The sequence below is a fragment of the Marmota marmota genome, unplaced genomic scaffold (genome assembly GCF_001458135.2).
Source record: "Marmota marmota marmota unplaced genomic scaffold, marMar, whole genome shotgun sequence".
Classification (NCBI taxonomy): Eukaryota; Metazoa; Chordata; class Mammalia; order Rodentia; family Sciuridae; genus Marmota; species Marmota marmota.
The window spans coordinates 44,103,314-44,113,090 of record NW_026000174.1 but is presented as its reverse complement, the minus strand read 5'-3'; positions in this window follow the sequence as shown (position 1 = coordinate 44,113,090).

Sequence of the window (9,777 nt, the reverse complement as noted above, 5' to 3'; positions counted from 1 at the left end):
GGTGGTCTATGGTGTCATGGGGTATATTTCAGGCATCTTATGGTTTCCTTATTTATTGGGGGGCAGGGGGTACCAGGGATTGAATTCAGGGGCACTCAACCACTGAGCCACATCCCCTGTCCTATTTTGTATTCTATTTAGAGACAGGGTCTCACTGAGTTGCTTAGCACCTTGCTTTTGCTGAGGCTGGCTTTGAACTCTCGATCCTCCTGTCTCAGCATCCCAAGCTGCTGGGATTACAGGCTTGCGGCACCCCACCCAGCTTATTTTTTAAAAAAGAAGAAATTTAAAATGAAATTTAAATATGGTTTTCCTTGCTTCCAGTGCCCTGAAGAAAACTCTGGATATAACTGGGATGGAGCACTCACTGGGTCTCACTGTCCTGGGTCTGAGAAAAGTGTTTAACATAGCCATGTGGGTGCCCTAAACACCAGAATGGCCCTAGAGAGCCAGAAGACACTGTTGAATTAATGTCGAATTAATGTCGCTGTTGAATTAATGTTGAATTAATGAGGGAAGCAGGGAGCTATGGGAAAGTTCTGAGTAGAGAAATCATGAGTGTGACTCTTGGGAAGATGGCACTGGCCTCTTAATAGAATGGGCTACAGGAGGGTGAGATAGAGGAGGTTACTGCAGAAATGTAGGTCATTCTTACTTCCCATGGGGGAAGGGAGCTGAGGCACTGGTGCCTCACACATGCCAGGCCAGCACCCTACACTGAGCCTCATCCCTAATCTTCTGTTTCCTGGTTTCCCTTAAAAACAGTTCCCTACGTTTGTCCCAAGGCTCAGGACAACAGGTCCAGCAAAACAGTGACAGCATCCACCTGGACCAGCTGCCAGTCTCCAGGTGGGTGAGGCTCATCTCAGTCCTCATGGAGGATCCCACCGCAGCCTAGCAATTCATCTTTATTGACTTGAACTTGATTTCCGTTGATGACATTCCAAATCCCCCAGGTTCTAGTTAATTATCCTCTAAATCCTTCAGTAGGAGGAGAAAGTTTTTATTTTTTTTTAAGTGATCAAGGACCAATATGTCTGGCTAATATTTCTGCTACTTCTGGGGCTCATTCAGAGTAAGGATTCTAGTCCAGCCTTGGGCACTAGGAGGCTACCTCATTTTTACCATCTCTTCACTCTTCAGTTCCTACTTCACTGTGTTTAGTCTTGTAATCTGGCTCTGTAGGGTAGGAGCTAGGATTGGCCCTTGAAAATCTCACTGATGTCCAATCTGAGTTCAAGCCTAATTCCATCACCTAATAATTAGTAACCTTGAAAAAAGTTTAAAACTTCATATCTCAGTATCCCTTCCAGAAATCCAGAGATATCTATCTATTGTGAGGACATAATGTATTTGTAAACAGCATTATTCACAATAGCCAAAAAGTGGAAATAATGCAAATATACGTCAACTGGTGAAAAGATGAATTTGGTACAACAGAATACTATTCCCCAATAAAAAGGGACAAAGTACTGATTCATGCTACAACATTGATGTATCTTGAAAATATTATACCAAATTAAACAATCCAATCACACAAGGCTACATATTATATGATTTCACTTATATGAAATGTCCAAGGGAAAAAAAGACAAACCCAAATAGACCAAAAGTAGATTATCAGTGGTTGTCTGGGGCAAAAATGGGATTGAACATATAAAATTATACCTGAGTTAAATATATATTTTTATAAATAAAATAACTTTTAAAATGGGGAGTGACTAAATGGGCAAAAAGTTTCTTTTGAGGGTGATAGAAATGGTCTAAAGTTAAATTGTGGTAATGATTACACAACCCTGTAAATATACTACAAGTCATTGAATGGTACACCTACAGCCAGTGAATTCTATATTATATAAATTATGTCTTAGGAAAGCTGTTCTAAAATCAAAAACTGAACCTTGCACAAGGTGCTCAATAAATCTTAGATATTATTGTCATATAAAGTCTTCCTCAAGCACATAAAAGGAAAAGGACTTCATAATTAAATTTTTGTCTTAAAGTTCTATCATTTTTAAAGGTCTGTAAGAAGTGTATTATAAACAACACATATTGGCACACTAGCAATAAATGTCATTCCCTCAGACTACCAAGGCCCCTTTTCATTTGCAAAAACACTTCCATTTAATTAGGTGGTCCAATGGATGCCCCTTCAGATTGGATGAAATCATTCCCCTCCAGAGGCAATGAGTACACTGAAACATTTTCCATTCTCCAACACCTGTTATGTGCCAGACAGCAGATACTTCCTATGTGCTAACCCAATCACATCTATCGTTTCTTCATAATGCCTAACTTGAGCCATTGTTTCCACCTTCCTCCATTCATTACTCTGTATGTCCAACACTCAGCTCATGGGGCTATGAAGATAAATTAGACAAAATCCATATCCTCAAGGGTCTCAGGATAGAGCTAGAGGAAAATAAAATTATTAAGGAATTATTTATGCCACAGATAAAATGGCATAAGGAAAGAGATAGTAAATCTCTTCCTGGGTTAGAGAAGGCTTACAGAGGAGGTGACACTTGAGCTGGGACATGACAAGCAGACAAGATGAGGGCAAGAAAGAGGGCGTTCCAGCCTTGCAAACATGCAGAATGATAAGTCCACGGGTGTCTTTAAATGACATCAGGCCACTAACACAGCTGTTTAGTAAGGAGCATTGGGAGTTTCCATTGATGAGGCAACTGAGGGACATCACAGAGAAGTTGGTGTCCTCCTAGGAGATTTGGACATTGACCTGAAAGTGACAGTGGAGTTTTGGGTTTTTTATTGTGGTTGTGGGGGTTTTCTTCTTTTCCCTCCCTGGTATTGGGGATTAAACTGAGGGGCACTCTATCACTGAGCTATACTCCCAACATCCTCCTTTTTATTTTTGAGGAGGGTCTCACTCAGTTTCCCAGGATGGCCTCAAACTTGCCATTCTTCTGCTTCAGCCTCCCTGGTCACTGGGATTACAGGTGCACACCACCATGGTAGTTAGGATTTCTGAGCTTTAGGGAAACTGGTCAAGGACTTATGTTGAAGCTGATTTGATGTGCGGACCTCTGTTTTTGCTTAGATCGTATATTTACTTGCACCTGTTCCATGACCCGAAGCTTCTCCTGTCACCTCCACTGCTATGATCTTGATCAGAACTGAATTCCAGAAAGATCACCCAGCATGCATGAGGAGTGGACCAGAAGCAAGGAAGTGAGTTCAGTTTAGACAAGTTCCTGGGTTTGAACTGAATGAGGATGGTGAGGAGGCAGGAAGCACGTTCGCTCTGAGAGGGTAACTAATGATGCCAAGGAGGAGGAAGAGAGGACAGGAAGAAGGATAGGGAGGATAAAAAGTAGCCTTAGGGGAAATGAAAACGAGAGCTAAACAGCTAGAGGCGATGTTCACTCGGCAAGTTAGTGTGTACATGGACTACTTGGGGGTGTTGTTGAAAATGAAGATTCTGATCCTTGGGGTCACACAGAGACTGCGTTTCTAATAATCTCCCATGGGATGCCCATGCTCATCAACAGACCATGCTTGGATAACCTTGGAGAGCATACACTTTATCTCAGAAAAAGAATTTTTTTTTAAAGTTCTTGAGTTTGGAGGTTTTTGAGAAGCTATTTCCGATCTTCTCACAAATACAAAAACCACCTTGCTTCTACTTTTTACTTCCACGCAAGATGATTGCACTTCTCCACAATTACCCTGTGTATCCTTCCCCAATAGTTCTTCCTTAGTCACCGATGTTAGGCTTGGTATTTTGGGCTAATGATATGTGACAGAAGGGACAGTGGCCAGTTCTACTCACAAGCCTTAAGAACCATTGCAAGGTCCAAATCTGTTTCTTTTCCCTCTTGCATTAGGAGGGTATGTCCAACAGTCAGGATTCCTCAATCACAATCCTAAAATGAATAAACCCCATGGAGTTTAAGTGACCTGTCACCAAGAGTAGAGCTGCTACTACTAGTCTGGAACCAACATATTAAGTTCTATAGATAAACTTGTGTTGGTTTTAGCTACTCAGACTTTGGGGTTTATTTGTCACTGTAGCATTACCTAGGCAAAAGCTGACTAACGGATTCTATCAGCTATTAATGAAAAGAAATAAAGCTAGGACAGACATAGTATAGTTAAGACAAATGTTGTACTTTAAAATAAAAGTTATTGAATTTTTGAGCCAGGTGTGGTGGCACAGACTTACAATTGCAGCATCTAGGGAGACTGAGGCAGGAGGATCACAAATTCAAAGCTGGCCTCAGCAACTTAGCAAGGCCCTATCTCAAAATAAAACATTAAAAGAGGCTGGGGATATGGCTCAGTGGTTAAGCATCCCTGTGTTCAATCCCTGGTGCCCCTGCCCAAAAAGTTATTGAATTTTCAAACATCTTCTTTATGTATACCAAGAAGCTATAAAATAAGGCTGTAGACTCGTTGTAATCCTTTAGATTATTTTAAGGTAAATTTTCAGAAGTGTTTAAAGAACATCGAAGGACCTTGGGAGGATTCTAGTCTTTCTGTGAACTCAAGTCACAGCCCCTTCACCATCAACATAAATGAAGTACCTAAGTACTTAATGGGATTTTGCAAGAAAGGGCTGGATCTGGCTTGTACCACCTTGGGAGAGCTGACCACTACATTTTCAGGAATTTTTGAACTGGTTGTTAAACAGAGTCATTACTTAAACTGCATGAAGCTACCATTTAATTATATTTGAAACAATAGTTAATACAGGCAGCCTTCACTTTACGTGGTTCCAATACGCACAAATTTAGTGAAATAATATCAGTCTGCCTACAACTCAAGTTTTAGTTACCACAATGTAGTAACCATGAATGACTGCACAAAGCACAAACTTGACTACAAGCCTGCAGGCCAAAAATCGCTAATAATAGACATGCTTCATGGACAGTCTTCTAAAGACGGATCATCTGTCATTCAGTTCACGCAGACAGCAAAGCGGGTGGCTGTGTTACTTTCTTATCTTCCAGTGACAAGCCCACACAACATTTTACAAAAATGGATAACCAAAAGAGAGAACTGGTCAACCAAGGTGAAAGTACAACAAAGAAATGAAAAGTGATAAAGCTGGCAGTAAAACTGGACCCGAGAGTGAATGGATTTATAGAAGTAATAGCTGATGGTGGGAAGGTGGACACGCGTGCTGTTCAGGAGACTGGACAGATGCAGCCAGAGGAACTCAGGGGAGGCAGACCTATCAATGTAAATGAGCAAAGTGGTTTTGACAAAAAGGATAGATATCCCAGAGAGGAAGTGATCCTGAAAAAACAAATTCCCATTAGAAGACTTCCCAGAGCTGTTTCAATGACATTCAAAACACAAAGGAATTGATCCAAACTTAGAAAAGAGTGTGACACTTTGCCAAAGTATAGAAAAGGTTCATCTCAAGTTATATGGTGAGAACACAATGTTTAAACTATGAATATGGTGTGTTTTTTTTTTGAAAAAAGAAACAGAACACTTTAATTATCAATATTTCTAGTGTTTTAAATAAATATAATATATAAAATTAGTTTTATTATTTTTTCATTTCCCTCCACACTTATCATCAACAATAAGAGACTTTGTAATACCTTAGGGAAAATGTTAAAGGTCATAGAACAATTGTGATTTTTTTTCTGTTGATGACAATAACTTTGAAGGGCTTCAGCTGGCACAGTCACTTTTATGGTTCCACACCATAAAAGTGAGGCCTGCTTGTGCTCAAAACTCATCTCTTTCTAGTTAGTAAGTTCATTTTGCTACTATGGTGTGCTCTCGCAGTTACTCATATCTGCTGTGTCTTGTGTGATGGTGCACTTCTCTTTTCAACTCTATGTTCAGTGACAACACCCAGATAGCCTGAAATTGTGCTTGATGGGAGTTTTTAAACCTGGAAACTCGCAATCACTGCAAATTGATTTATGTTTTGTTGATTGTCTAGACTTAAAATGATAGAGAAAAACGTTAATGCAAATTAAATGTAAAAGTGTTTTTCAGTAGCTGTACATTACAAACAGGAAAAAATTGAGGGAAAGCATATGCTTCCAATATTTGAACGCCATCATTAGATTGAGCAAAGAATTCATTCATGTCATTGATGAACAAGTGAACTTTCAATATGTCTCTGTTGCTTCACTTTGATCATAAATGTAAAGGAAAATGACAGGGAACATTCATGTCAGGACTATACCTGTTCATCAGTAATATGAGCGACTTTGTTAAAGATTTAACCAAACATTTGCCTGATTTTGTCAAATCATGGTTGAGTTATAACCTTGCTTATAGATACAAACACTCAATCAATTTCCTTTGACTCATTCTATGAGAATATGGATTTGAAATAAAAACTGTCAAATACTCTATTTTCATTTCTAAGTGATGTGCTAACATATTCTCTATATGAATAGAATTTATAACAACATGTAAGCACATATGCATACAGCCCTCCCTCCCCATCCCTACTGGGATAGCCTCTAGACCACCACTGGATTCAGAGCCCCAAAATTTCAACATTGTAAGTTTTTTCTATGTACTTCATAAATCAACTACTGAGTGTCTCTAAGCCTTTTTCTTCTTGTGTAAAGATTTTTAAAACCACAGGAAAAAAAAAAGATTTTGGCACAGGAAGGGTATAAGGTATATATCAAAGGCTTTGTCTGGTAAATCTAGGTATTGAATGACTGTTACTCTGTTCCTCTTACCTTAGGCCTCCCTTCCCAAAGCTGTCAAGTCCTATGTTTTATTTCCATTACTGGAAATAAAAATGATCTACACATTTTGACTACCTGGCAGTGAAGGAATGATTGGATGAATGAATGTCTTCCTTTGATTCCATGACAAAACAATCAGTCTATGTAGTAATTTAAGAATTTCCTGAAATTTCTGAGGCTCAGAATACTTTCACCTTTCAAAATATATTTATAAAAATTAGAAACTTCTCATTATATTGCCCATGGAATATAGCTTACACTGCCCAAATTTCTGCTTTGTTATTTTCCTCAAAGTTTCTAAGTAATCAAACTTGTAAGAAAAATTAGAGGACTCTCTCTCCCCCTGCTGGCCAGAATACAACAGAGCAGAAGGGGATTAAACAGAATTACCAAATGGCCAAAACATAAAGGAAACTCAGTTGCTAGCAAATGAGACATTCACAGACCAACTCAGGCCTTAAGACACTTGCTTGGTATATACTGTCTTTAAATTTTTTAATTTTTGAAACTTTGAATTGATGGTCAACATTTCTTTGTTTTTTCTAAAAATCTAAAAGTTGGTGTGTATTGCATCTGCCATTCAATATGCGCTTCCAGATTCCCTTGCACCAGGCTTACTCTCTACTCTGCTATGGTCCCTACTGGGTTGGCTTCACTTCACTGGTCTGCCTGGCTGTATTGCTAAATTTGTCACCTCAAGCTCTCTGGTTTGCCAATGAGTAAACTGAAGCCCAAACTTGCTCAAAATCATACTACCTAATTAACAGCAAGGTAGATTTCAACTTGGGCCTCCTAAATTCCATCCAACATATGAAGAATGATTTTATCCCTTTATTAATAAGTGCTTTAGTACCTACTGTGCTCAGACATAGCAAAATGTCAAAGACACAGACTCTACAGGAGAAAAATAGAAGAGCAGATAGGAAATCATAAAAAACATGGTGAAAATGCTGAAAGAAGGGATGAGGGGGGGTTATCGTGGTGATGCACTCTCGAGGTCCCACTCTCGCTTCCTCATCTAGGTCAAGTTCATCATCCTTTCAAATATAATACAAATATCACCAAGATTTACCAAATAGGCAGGTGCAGTGGCACATGCCTGTAATCCCAGGGATTCAGGAGAGTGAGGCAGGAGGATTGCAGGTTCCATGTCAGCCTGAACAACTTAGGAAGAAACTCTCTTAACATAAAAATAAAAAGGGCTGAGGTTGTAGCTCAGTGGTAGAGCACTTGCCTTCCACATGTGAGGCACTGCATTCGATCCTCAGCACCACATAAAAATAAAGATGTTGTGTCTATCTACAACTAAAAAATTATAATAAAAAGAAGGGCCTTGTATTGGTAGAGAGCCCCTAGTTTCAATCTCCAGTACTGAAGGGAAAAAAATTACTAAGTAAATCCCTCAAACCTAGGGGTACACATTTATTTGGCATTCATTGGAAATAAGTGCTCAGTAGTGGGGAAACAGTACTAAACACTACATTTATTAGATTACTTCCTCCATGGATGCCCTCCGAAAGTGTCACACATCCCTCCCCCATTCGTGCTGACTTTGTAATTACTCTCTGGAGTCAAGAAGAGGTCTAGATCAGTAATAGTCACAGGCGTGCATAGTAGTTGCAGGGCAAGCAATGTCTCCCCAAAGACACGGGAATCATATGAGCTTGGGCAATGGCAATATGGGATTAAAACTAAACCAAGAGAAGAGTAGAAGCTAATCTTGGTCAGTGATATCCAGGACACCCCAATTGGACACAAGTACAAGAGAAAAGAATTACCTTTATATGTAACTCATAAAAATTCTCAAACTTCATCCTTTGAAACTTGGGCTCTTTGAAGAAATGGTTGATTCCAGAATTGAGGAAAGAAATGCTTAAGAGGAGTCTAAGACACCTCATTGGGCCAGAAACAAGGAAATATTCAGACTAAGTAGGTGGTGTGAAAAGAACTCAAGTCATGCTGGGCATGATCACACACACCTGAAATTCCAGCAACCTGGGAGGCTGAGGCAGGAGGATTCCAAGTTCGAGTCCAGCCTGGGCAACTTAGTGAGCTTCTGTTGCAAAATAAAAAATTAAAAGGGCTGGAGATGTAGCACAGGGTAAAATGCCCCTGGGTTCAACCCAAGTACCAGAAAAAAAAGAAAAGCCAAAGATAATTAGTACTTTAACTTATTGAATAAAACAAAATTCAGGAATCCATAATGATAACAGAAAAAGAGAACAAAAGGAGAGAGAGCACATGCACAGGAGAAAAGCCAGAAGCCTGTTTTTGTAGATAACATGAGGTCAGAACATACAATGACACAATTCAAAGCCACCGCTTTGCAACCTCCAATGTAATAATCAATTCAGACCTCAATGGATGTTAAAACCCCTGAATAAAATGTTACTGATGCTGTCTAAATTGCCCCAAGGATGACAATGAGATTCGCTAGTAACCTCTTGAGCCAAGTATCATCCCTGATAGTTTACAACTTGACATCATGTGCTTCCCAACTTGATGCAATAAGGATGCAACTCCTGCAACTATCCTTGAAAATGAATGCTCACAGTCAGAGAAATGCAAATCAAAACCACCCTAAGATACCATCTCACTCCAGTGAGATTGGCAGCCATTATGAAGTCAAACAACAACAAGTGCTGGCGAGGATGTGGGGAAAAGGGTACACTTGTACATTGCTGGTGGGACTGCAAATTGGTGCGGCCAATTTGGAAAGCAGTATGGAGATTCCTTAGAAGGCTGGGAATGGAACCACCATTTGACCCAGCTATTCCCCTTCTTGGACTATTCTCTAAAGACCTTAAAAGAGCGTGCTATAGAGACACTGCTACAACAATGTTCATAGCAGCACAATTCACAATAGCTATACTGTGGAACCAACCTAGATGTCCTTCAATAGATGAATGGATAAAAAAAATGTGGCATGTATACACAATGGAGTATTACTCTGCATTAAAAAATGACAAAATCATAGAATTTACAGGGAAATGGATGGCATTAGAGCAGATTATGCTAAGTGAAGCTAGCCAATCCCTAAAAAACAAATGCCAAATGTCTTCTTTGATATAAGGAGAGTAAC